This window comes from Adelges cooleyi, unplaced genomic scaffold (genome assembly GCF_023614345.1).
Source record: "Adelges cooleyi isolate 19-005CV unplaced genomic scaffold, UGA_ACOO_1.1 ACOO_flye_CR_arks_rails_tigmint_CR_PRNA_2, whole genome shotgun sequence".
Lineage (NCBI taxonomy): Eukaryota > Metazoa > Arthropoda > Insecta > Hemiptera > Adelgidae > Adelges > Adelges cooleyi.
The window spans coordinates 5,408,587-5,421,268 of record NW_026095860.1 but is presented as its reverse complement, the minus strand read 5'-3'; the positions used below and the strand labels follow the sequence as shown (position 1 = coordinate 5,421,268).

At 28.2% G+C, this 12,682-nt stretch overlaps 1 protein-coding gene across 1 annotated transcript in view; it reads right to left on the bottom strand.

The window, feature by feature from the left end:
- Positions 1 to 3,016, bottom strand: part of LOC126833313 (calexcitin-2) — a 53,569-nt gene extending 50,553 nt beyond the window's left edge. The window contains exon 1 of the mRNA XM_050564571.1: positions 2,742 to 3,016. The gene's annotated coding sequence lies outside the window, so the exon portion shown is untranslated. The remainder of the gene's footprint in view (positions 1 to 2,741) is intronic.
- Between the last annotated feature and the right edge of the window lie 9,666 nt (positions 3,017 to 12,682).

Sequence of the window (12,682 nt, the reverse complement as noted above, 5' to 3'; positions counted from 1 at the left end):
CCAACACAATGCAAGATTTTTATGATACTGTCCAATGATCCTTTACCAAAATAAAACTCATCTATACCTAAACAATATAGCTGTTTCCCCAAAGCAAAGACTGCATTATAAAGGATGGATAGGTTATGTCAGGATAGAAAACAGTAACCACGTAGATTACTAGAGTTACTAAACGCTGCTTTGATGTATAAACGAAAAAGTGGTTATGCCACTGTACACTATAAATATAAGCTACTTACAACACTACTGGGTGATTCTTTTAATACACTACATCAATTTTCTTTTAAAACAATTAAAAATTTGGGTTTTTTTTTTAAACATTGTTTTGTTTATGCTTGATGACAATATTTTGACTGGTCAATAACCAGTTTTGAATAAATGGTTTTTAAGTTATTTTAGTTTAAAATTTAGGATGGAGAGTAGAGTTATTTTTATTTGCGTACATTACTCAGCCGTATTCCTCCTGCCGTCCCTAATTTCAAACTTAAATAACTTTTAAAAAAATAATTCAAAACTGGTTATCGACCAGTTAAAATTTAGTAAATTATTCTTAATTAAAAAATTCAATTAATTTATACGTTACCATTTAAGTTTTAAAAATTTATAAAGCATTAGCAAAATATACTAAAAATAATAAAAATTTTAATATTTTTAAATATTATACAGTAACATAATTAAAAAAATTTTAAAAATTAAACACTACAAATTTGCAATTATTTTAAGAGTAAACTAGTGTAGGGCGTAGTAAGTAAAATATAATATTAGAAGAAGAGTGTACTTGTTTTACATGGTTAAATATTTAATACATGAGTACAAAAAAAAAACTAAACGCCAACCATAAAAATGTCATTTTTAATCCTCAAACATTTTTTTTCGCTGGTAAGATTTTTGCTACAAAATTAATGACCGTTATTTTAGCATAATACTAATGGCAGTGTGTACTGTATCAAATTAATTTAATGATAAATTTAAGAATATCTCCTTATAATAAAAGAAAAAGAGTATACTATATATACACAAAAAAAACCGGCCATCGTCTCAACAAATAGTTTCATTTTCTTTATAGAGTTTTGGGTCATTTACTATATTTTTATAATCCAATTTTTCATTTTTATCGTAAATGCTTATTCAAGTTTGCTAATAAGATACTATGCTATTTTTAATCATTAACCGATCAAAAAAGTTGTCTAGATTTACCGGTACTTGATAGAGCAATTATTTACATTAATTTATCTCGGCTTGATCATAATAAATTGTATGAATGTCCATAAAATACTTCCTTTTTTTTTTATTGGTAACCATTTAACGCCCACTATAAAATATTAATTTAATAGCTTTAAAAATACTATTCATACATTTCAATCATATCATATTATCGTTTCGTACGTAATTTAAATAATTAACTTAACTTTCATGTTAAAAGCTACACAATTGGTATTAAATACGTTATTTACAATCTGAGTACAATAATGTAATACAGTAAGAAAAATTGAAAGAACTGAACAGAAAAGAATTCGGTTAGAACTGAAAGTTTAAACTGAAGAAAGCACTACTTATTTCCATTATTAAGTAAAAACCAGTAACTTATAATCTTTTGATCTCTAATGTTGACGCCTAACTGACATGTAGTGTGTATTGGCAACGACCTAACCAAAATTAAGAACATTTATTAAATTGTTGGAATAATGTTTAAAATCATAGCGAAGTTTGTTTCAATATTTTAACCAAAACATTATTGAAGTATACATTTGTGATCATGTTACATTTACTGGACTAAAAATTCAAACTGGATACTATATTTTGGTGTTTTAGACATTTAAACTGTTCGAATTAATATGTATGTCATTAAAATACCATTTTTTTTTACAGAAAACCATGGAACTTTTATTTTGTTGACACTCTATAATAAATATAAAGCTTTTATACTTTAATCTTTCGTTTGTAAATTTTTAACTTACGTGACTTACGCCTTTTTTGTTGTCGACGGCTCGATTATAAAATGTTAATTTTTATTAGACATGGTAATCTATTGTATTGACTTTTTGTATAATGTACACTATTTTGATTATTTAAAAAAAACACTTATTAGACCGAAAAATGTATGAGTTCAAACAAATGTAATATTATAACGTATATTAATGCTACTAAAATAATAATTGAATTCTTATTTAACTTAGTTAAATTAAATGTTGTAATCATCCAATAAACTAAAGTATATTCAAAACCATGTAGTTCTGAGTTCTGACTGGTTTTAAAACGAAATACAAATTATGTTATTATTGTAAAATAATACAATTATAATATTTGTATTGCAATCTACTCAATGAGTATGTGTTTCATTTATCATCTTATTCTTACCCATCATTAACATATATGTATTTATAGTTGAATGCATTGTATTTTTTTATTAATTTAAAATGACATGCATAAGTTAAATTTGTGCAATGCGTTTTCTCGTCGATACTGGTCCTAGGCGGAGTCTAATATTTTTATCATTGTTTAAAATCAAAGTTGGCTATTTCTTAACCATTTTGATAAAAACAAAAACTGTCATTTTAAACATGCGATGTGTTTATAAAAAAAAAATTGTTTCTGATTTTTAAAAAATAAGTACTTTAAATAATTTGTGTTGCTTATGATATAATTTTCCTAACCCCTTGTAATATTCAATAATTTAATTAGATACCTAGTATATATAAATAAATATATATATTACATTAGTGTAAAAAAAAAAAAATTACCTGGCAGTCGCGCTGAAAGTTCGGTAAAAGCGAATTCTCTGTGTAACTGTTGCTCAGTGAGTATGTGCGTGTGTGGTGCAGTGTTTATGTATTTGTTTCAGTGGTGAACCGCCGAGCGTCTCCGTTATACTGTAAATAGCCGCTTCGCTACCAGCGCCCCGTCGAGTCTGATATTTGGTGGTAGTCCGAAAGCACGGTTAGAATGATTAGTGCGTTATGGTGATCCGGTGCCGTAACACTGTATGCCAAAGTTTGTGCTTCTATAGTCGGAGCAACCGCCAAGCGACGGACAAAAAAAAATTACTGGGAGGCTTCACGAGCGCCCCCGAAACTTAAGCGCACTCTGTCGGCGACCCAAGAGTACCCTTAGCGTGTTGGACGCTCTGCAACAAAGGCTAACTAGCCTAAGCCGTCCACATACTGTTACTAACCTATAGTATTTGTATGAGTATTCGGTATACATACGAGCAAGTGCTTTATTGTAGATCGGAGAAAAACGAGAGAAAAGCGATCTGTCTTCGCTGAAGAAAAAAAAATCCTAAGTTCTAGCTTCAATACGAAAAACGACAGTTTAAATTTAAAAAAAGGCCAAAAAAGTTCTAAGATATTTTAATAACACATTTTTTTTTCTGGCGATTTTTTCAAATTTTGGAATTTATTTTTCACGAAGGTCCAGGATTTAATATTTCAATAATTTTGTATGTGTGTAGTTTGCTTGTCAAAATATAATCGTTAATATTTACAGATAAACCCAGGTTTTAACTTGTTATAGAAGACGTTTTTTACTCGCCTAGTCTGACCATTTTAAGCGCACAGTCAGTATTTATTTATTTAACAATTAAAAACTTTTTTACACGTATACTACACATTATTGTCCATTTATAATTTATTATTTGTTGTTATTTATTAACCCTGAGGAATATTATACGAATAACTAAACTCAGATTGCCATTTACATTTTAAACCATAAAGTAGTAAATACACCCTATCAAAATGTCATTTAATTTAATTGCGTTTATAAAACGGGATTAGGGCATTTCTAGAGATTCTCATAGAGACTTATTTTACACGTATTCAATATTTTACCTAAATCCTGAATCTAACCTACTGAATGAAAAATATCTTCATAATTATTTTTGTATGTTTGATTACAAATATTCCAATTTTAAAAACAATTTATTTTTTTTATCCTGCTAGTTAATAATTATATCCCTATTTAACTGTCTGGTCGTTCGATTAAAAAAAATATGATTATTCAAAATACTTACTTTTAAATAATTGTTCACGTATGTCGCTTATGCCGAAGGTCTTTTTTGACCTAGCTAGGTCCTCTGGTGGCAGAATTTTTAATTTTCACCATATTTAATACTGTATAAGTACTATATAGTGTAACTATATATCGATACATTGGTTACCTCTAAAGGATTTTGTATATTTTCACTTCACGGTGAGTCAATAAGACAAGTTAAATATAACTGTTCTTTGAGATCTTGACAGGTTTTTGTATTTATTATATACATATTTATATTTTATTTTTTTAGCACCCTCCCTAAGGAAAATCTGTTTATTTTATCCTTTTTCGCTGTTTCTGTTGACCCCTCTCTTCGCATAAATAATGATAAATATACTAGACATTTAGTACTAGACAAAACATTTGGAGTATGAATTTTTCCAATTCCCTAGACACACAAGTAGTTGTTTCTGCAGCAAATAGATTATAGTTAATTTCAGTCATGTTTGACATCCGTTTCTATACTGGAAACAATTATAATGCATATCAAGTGCTGTGAAAAATGTTTTGTTACCTATTTGGACAAACAAAATCAACACCTGATATTATATTTATAACTAAATAATTGTAATTCAAAAATATTGTACTTATTTTTATTAATATAAGAAAATAAATTATTAATAAGTTTTATTATTTTCTCGGTTTTATTAGTTTAATATATTTTTTTATTAGAGATTCAATATAATTATGAAATAAATTATATAAACCTAATAAAACGATCTAAAAGTATCGATAAATAATTATAATTTGCTAAGCCAAAATTGTATAAAGTATAACGCCATAAACTTTTTTCAAATAATGTATAATTTTTATATTAAACTTAATCAAGATAATTTCTTAGAATCTTATTCTAAGAAGACGCTTGAAATAAACAATTTAAATTACAATAAGTTAGTTAAGTGTGGTACAATGTGCTGAAATTAATCTTCTACAGATTTATGTTGAATTTAAATGGTTTAAGCCTCTAGCCGAGTAGATGACGTAACGATTCGCACTCTCGCTCAAAATATTTCAAATAACTACCCTGACACGATTATAGTACAATTATTCTCTATCGTAGTTTTAATTGTCAACTCGTCTTTGACTCACTCTACCACATTCAATCGATTCGTGTCTATTATTATAACCCATAAGTGAACTTTAAGTGACAAAGATGACCTTTTATGGCATCCTGTTAAAGTTTTAAATGCATTAGTGTAAATCTATAATGCGTGCAAACAGAACGTCCTATATTTTATTATTAAGAGTTCTTATACCACAAGCCTGTATCTATTTATTGCTCGACTGACAAAATAATCCCATTTCGTTTTTAAGAACCGTCCGATGAGTTAGTTAAGGATTAAGTACTATTCCCAACTACATTTATTGTAAGATACGCTATTCAAAATGTCAATTACTGTTATCGGCCTATTCGCAGTTTATATAAATCTTATTATACAGATAGTCGACAAATGCTATAAGCATTTACACGTATATTGACTATTACGTTTTTCGTTAACGTTTATAATTTTATCATTAATTAGTACATTAAAAAAATAACATGACATTTGAGTCTAAACGTTTGCAAATAAATTAGATATTTATATTTATTAACGTTTAAGTTAGTTGAATAAAATTCTAAAATTCAATTTGTTGTATTCATTAATTATTAGGAAATGCAAGACTGATGTCGAATAGAAGTTGTGTTAAAAGAAATATTTTGTCTGAATAGAAGGAGAATAATAAATGAGAAAATGAAGTAAGAGACAATGACTAATTGGAAAACTTATATTATGATAAGAGAGTTGTTTTATACTTTTTTATTTAATTTGCTTATTTATTTTAATCAGAAATTTTGTACTTAAGCTTCGAGGCGGAACTAAGAAGGTATTGGCTTTATAATGATGTATACTTTATTGATTTTTATGTAAACCCCAATTACTTGTTAATTGCCATTCTGACTTCTTTATAGTATATTTTAAAAGTTGTACACTGTATGTACTTTATATGGCGTAAAGTTGAAAACATTCACCCTTTCCCTTTTAAGTAAGAAAAATTGCCCATAATTTGACATATTTTTCTTCTTAAAAATACTGAACGCTATAACTTTTGAATAATCGTCAATTATATTCAATTTTTTTTTTCGATACTCTTAAATTTATATTACAAAACCCAGAAAAATATATTTACCCAGAAGACATTTTTATTTTATTTTTTTCAAGAGTAGTTTTTAGGTCTTAACTTTGAACTATTAGACTCGTACCATAAAAAAACAACCAAAATATCTAAAATCCAGTTATTTAAAAATAAACACATTTATTTATATGTTGTAATTTTTCTTGATATAAAATCTTTCATTATATTTTATGATATACAGATTCGAATTTAAGCGTTTCATTTAGACACATTATATCCTTCCCATCTCCACTATTCTCCATTCTTATTGTGCTGGCATTTTGTGCTGATTATTATACTAAAAACTCGCCTGGCTATACAAATATTCAATATGGATAAACGTGCTTCAAACAACATGTTACGTTCTACAAAGATTAAAAATAATATGATCTTCAATATCGTTACATTAATTTCCTGGAAATGTTACGCCCAGATTGCACCGTATGAAATCGCTCTTATTATTATCATACACTTTTCGGTAAAAACTTTCAACGTTTATACATTACTCGGGCCGAAAAAAGCTTGTTTTAACCCAAACGGCTGAATAATAAAATAATAATACCCCTAAAACATATGTTTAATGTATACATTCAAATTATTTTAATTAAAAAATATGAAAATTAACAACATTTTATATCATACAACTTTTTTTTATATAATATTTCATTTCAAGAACTTGCACGCAATGTTTGGTCCTATTTAAAAACACACTTTAAAATAAAATGTTTTATAGTTTGAAGCATTTCTGTGAGTTTCATCGAATAAGAATTTTATTGTACAAACAATATTTTTCCATATTACTTATATAAGCATGCAGTATTATAAATCCACTGCCATAAAATCAGGTTGATGTGTATATATCAAATTGAAACAAAACATTTCGTCTTCTTGGAAAGAGAAGTTTTTTTTTTATTTAGTAAAAATTGCGTTTAAACTTCCTCAATTTGTTTACAATTAACCTACTCATAAGTGTTCATATAAGTCAGGCAATTATAGTAAGCCTATAAGACAAACGCGTTCTATGAACAATTATTATTGCTTCACACCCCGAATTCCTGATCATCAACGCGCTAATAATTAACATTGGGGTACTATTGATCCACCATCCCAAAACTAAACAAGAACTTATTGCAGCGTAGGCATTAACAAGCTATTATGTAACACCAAGAAATTGATGGATTATTTCTGAGGTGTATTCATGGTTCTAAACTATTCATAATTAAATAATAAAACCTCTATCGTTATAAAATACCCACGCAGGATTTAAGAAGTATTAATATTTTCTTAACGTCATCACATCAAATGTATTGTTAAAATTTAATATCACATTGTTTCTACTTGTACAAAAGTCTTATTTAGAGACATGTAAAATAGTATAATTAATTAATAAGAATTTATATTTAATTAAATTAATAATTGGACAATAATCCATTTTGTATTATACACGAGATTGGTTTCAATGCATAGATGGCCCTATATTGCATAACCTTTGCGCCGTTTAAAAACTATCAAATATCAAGTTGCCCGTCTTTCTATAAAAAGATCATACTGTATTTAATCTATTTATATGTCTTGAATGTTTAGGAAATATTTTTAATGATAAAAAGAAATATAAGTACACTATAATTTTACAGTTACATTGTGAACTATAACTAAAAAGCAAAAAATAATTTTGAATACGAAATATAATAATTATGCAAATAATTCGAGCTATACGTTCAATTTCTAGTAAAATATTATAAAGATATTTGTTATACTAATCAATTGTCGCCAACATATTTATGTAACCTTTATACGTTATTATGGTTATAAATGTATTATTTAGTGTAAAATAATATTTTGACGTTTAACGGTTACCTTTCAAGTTATAAGGAGTGCTAGCGTTTTTGTAAAAACACTGAACAAATAAAAATAAAACCGTGACAATTTTATCACCACGTGTCTATTTATATTAAACGGAGTTTCGGTTAAATTCCACAATCGAATTAGCTTAAGACAATAAACATTGTACTGGCTGTTTAGGCAAAGAATGTAGAGAATGTGGAAAGCATACAAAATACACAGTAAAGCGATTACAAAAATGTAGTTATCCACCTAAGTTTTATTGTGAAGCTAGAAGGTTAATATTACCTTAATAATATATTTCAATAACGTATGTTTGTTTGTATATATATGTTTTGATTTTATTATCACTTTTTTGGTGGGTTTTCATGGTATACATTGTTGTTATACCGATTATGAATTTTTGATTAATTTATCTGTATTAGATAACGGGTTAAAAAACACTCGATTTTACCGTTTTTTAATTGTAAGTTATTGGGTATTTAAATATCGGCATTTTCTTTTAAATTTAGGCTCCTAAATAAATAACAACCTAATTCTGATTTGATCGACAAAGATACTACCTGAGTAAATTATGTAGCTTAAAAAAATGAACTCGTCTTCAGAGTCATTGTAAAACCAATACGGTCTCAGATATTTTTTAAAACTGAAATTACTATATAAATTATTACAAATGTATAATTAAAAAATAAATAATATAATTAGTATTTTAAATATTGTTTAAATGGATAATCCGGTATATAGGTGCAATTACAATATGCGAGTTTTTGAGTACTTATATTCATATTAGTTTAAAGATACATAGGATACAAGTATATAATTACTAAATGCAGATCCAAGGTTTTTACTTGTGCATATAAATTAGACGGTTTTCGTTTTAATTAAATATCACCGCCATACATACGCGTAAAAACTTTTTATTCCTAACAATTTTCAACCGCCATATTTAATATTTTAGGAAAACCGACGGTTGTGTTATTGTTGGTCTTCTAACGATTTAATATAGATTTAATAATTTATTGCAAAGAAAGCTTGGCGAGTTTTTATCTTAGACACTATAACTTAGATAATAAATTATTACATTAATTATTTATATACAAATTTAAACCTTTAACACGTCAACTAATAGTTCCAGAGCAATAAACTTTGGAAGCTTCTCATCTCAAAAAACAATGCCGTGATTACTGAGTCGGTTGTCAATCATAAGATACTGAATATAATTTTTTTATAAAGCCAACTTTTCATCAACAATAATTTTCAAGCTGCCATCATTATTTTTTTTAGCATTATTTATTGTTTGTTTTTCTTAAATTATATTAAACAATATAAAGGACAATAAAACACTACGTGATGAAAGTCGCATTTGATTTAATGTAGAATGTAATGTATTTAAGGAATGATGCAAGCTGGGTAATAATAAATATAATAAATTAAAAAATAAAACGCGTATGTTAACGACAAAATTTTAAAAAAACCTTTACTTTTGTTGAAATAAACAGTAATACCATAACCTATTAACATAAAATTTAGCTAGGATTTTGAGCTTATTGTTACAGGTAGTTTTCAGTAGCGAAGGAAGGAAATGACGTGGCAAATCTGGTTTAACGATAGTCAATAAATATTCTACGGTCGATATCGGTTGATTCCGATGGCGTTATACATAAGATATTTCTCAGTTGAGAGGAAAGCCTTGATATTCGTCAAATTGTATGGTTTTAGAAACAGCACTAAAATCAAAGACAAATTCATAAAAAACAATTAAAAGACACCGACTGGCTTTTCAATTGTACAAAACAACTGACGCTTAATGAAATTCTGTTCTGTTTATTTTAATTGTAGGAGTCTGATGACACTGTTCCACCTACGCCAATCGCCAATGTTTTCTGTTTGCTTATCATCGCGTTGCGAGGTTTCCCACATGACTCTAAATCATATATCATGTACTGAAAAACCTCCCTAACCCACACAGTATTTGCAATCAAATAAAATAATATCTGAAATTATTTTAATGGTTTTTAAAATAGAATAATTATGTAAAGGAATTGTTTACCTGATGTTTATTTGCGTTAAATTTGTCATAAAATATAAAAGCCTCTTTCTTATAAGTAATGCATTAAATTCAGCAATCATTAAAGTACAATATTTTATTGTATTGTTAATTACAATATATGGGTAACAATGACAACAAATTATCACTGACAGAATATTAACCCTAATTGTATTCTGTCTAAAACTCAAAATATAATTTTAAGCACAACATAGCTTTTACAATGCTATAACGCAATGATTCGTATCGAAGCGTTTATATTAAAATGTTTTTTATCCCTCTCAGTTATGACCTCCCCTCCCTAATATGATCCATCACTACTATGCCCCCACTCCACTCTACTGATTTTTTTTAAATCTTAATATTCGACTTAACAGTATAACCATTTTTTTCTCTTTTTGTTATTTGTATTTTTTATTATTATTATTACCCTCGGCAGCAAAGGCCATTGGGTTACATTAGAGTATATTAACATAAAATACAACACATTTGATTATACATCAATTGAACATTAGAGTGCGAAACACTGAGTAAAAAAAAAATAGTTAATTTTTATAAGTAATTACCCAAGTTAGATTGGGTTTTAAAATTAATAAATTTGTTGATTGCTTCGGGAAGAGGTCCGAGAGTTTCCGACAGATCCTCCGATATTCCGTTATTAGTTCGCTGGGTCTGGTATTGTGTACATCCTGTGAGTATGTGTTTCAAAGTAAGCCGAACTCCACATACTTCACAATGAGGAGGTTCGGTCTTAGACATCAAGAAACCATACGTCAAACGTGCGTGTCAATTGTCATTCTGGTAATGAGGACTTGGTTTTTTCTGGCTAAGTCAGTAGGCTGGATCCATTTATTAATGTGATTTTTGAACTCGTTGAGCTTTGTGTGTAAGGATCTCCATTGCGAATTCTATTCTTGATGATATGTTAATCGTATGTGCAATTTTAGGTCAATGTGAGGGAGAATGTTGGTAGTTTCCGCTAATTGTGATGTTATTGTTTCTTTTGCTGCAATGTCAGCCTTTTAGTTGCCAGCTATGTTACAGTGACCTGGAATCCACATTATTTTAATTAAAGACCCTTGTTTTTTAAGTTTATATAATAGGTTAAGAATCAGAGTGGTTGTGTCAGAGGGTTTGTAGACGTTGTTTAGGTTTTTTATGACACTAAGAGAGTCACTCAAGATAGTGGCTTTCATTATATTATTTTCTTGAATGATATGTATTGCCTGGAGTATTGTAATAGCTTCTGCTGTGTAAATAGATGTGAAATTAACAAGTCTGAAAAGATGTTTCTTTCATTCCAAATTACCGAAATACCGACACCATTTTCGTTTTTAGATGCGTCCGAATAGATTTTTTCTGATTCATACATTTTTAATAGTGTATCTCCAAAGGTTAGGTTAACCTTTTTTTACATTATATTAAAGACATTGGGTGTGGTAGAGACGTTAGTTATTTCACTTCCAGGCCTTCGTCATTTATTTATTATAATTATATGTTATAATACAACTCTGTCTGTTCGAGAGACAGGCCTCTCTTACTCGTCTATGCAGCATTTAACAATTATATATATTACAGTCATGATACACAAAAAATGTGTGTACACATCGTCTGTCGGATGTCCACAGACCCCACATGCCACTAACTCCAGCTTTTCGAATGCTGCAGGTACACCACGAAGCAACAATGCTGAATGCGCCAACAGGGCTTGTGTCAAGTGCTGAATTCCACTAAACCTAGTGTCCATCAGTACCATTTTCCAATATCTGAGATCAAGTCATACGTCTACCAGCCGTATTTGTCATACATCTTAGAAATAAAACTTAATTTATGTATATTTTTTTATATTTATACATTGCATTTTTAATCTTATACTTCATTTTAAAAATTACCCAATACTAAAACACTCTGGACATACTTTTACTAAGTTATCTCTGAATTTTAGTTTTGTATACACAGTCAATACTTTTGTTGTTTTTCTACAATGCTGACGATCACAAAAATGTCATTTTCCTGACGCACAAGGTAACTATTTGCTGAAGTCATAAACTAAAGTCATAATGGAAAAGACTATTTTTACTTTTACATTACCATTTACTGTCATTGATATCATACAATTATAATGATTGTAACTCAAAGAAACGTATTTAAATATACCTTATAAAATAATTTAAACATTTAAAAAAAAAAAAGGAATTAAAATTTGAAATTTTTTGAATATATAATATTTGGTTAGAACATCTAACCCCATCTAGTGCATAAAGCTATACTCAACTCATACTTGATAAGGCTCATAGAGGGAACCATCATAACTATGGTGGCATATCATTATTATTTAAAAGATCTATTTTTCTTTAAGAGGACGCCACACCGGCCATTTCTAAGGAGTAAAGTATAGACAATTTTTCGAAAAATCTTAGTTTAGAGTTTAACCTATAATGTATACGAATCAATACAGTATTGAGGATATTTTGTTAATTGCCATGTTTTGTGTCAGACTATCACAGTCATTTCTATAGCATAAAATACAATTTTTTTGCCATCAAAACTGCTTTGCGCGGATTAATATTTCTCAGGCTTTATACATAGTTAAGGAAAGAAATTCAT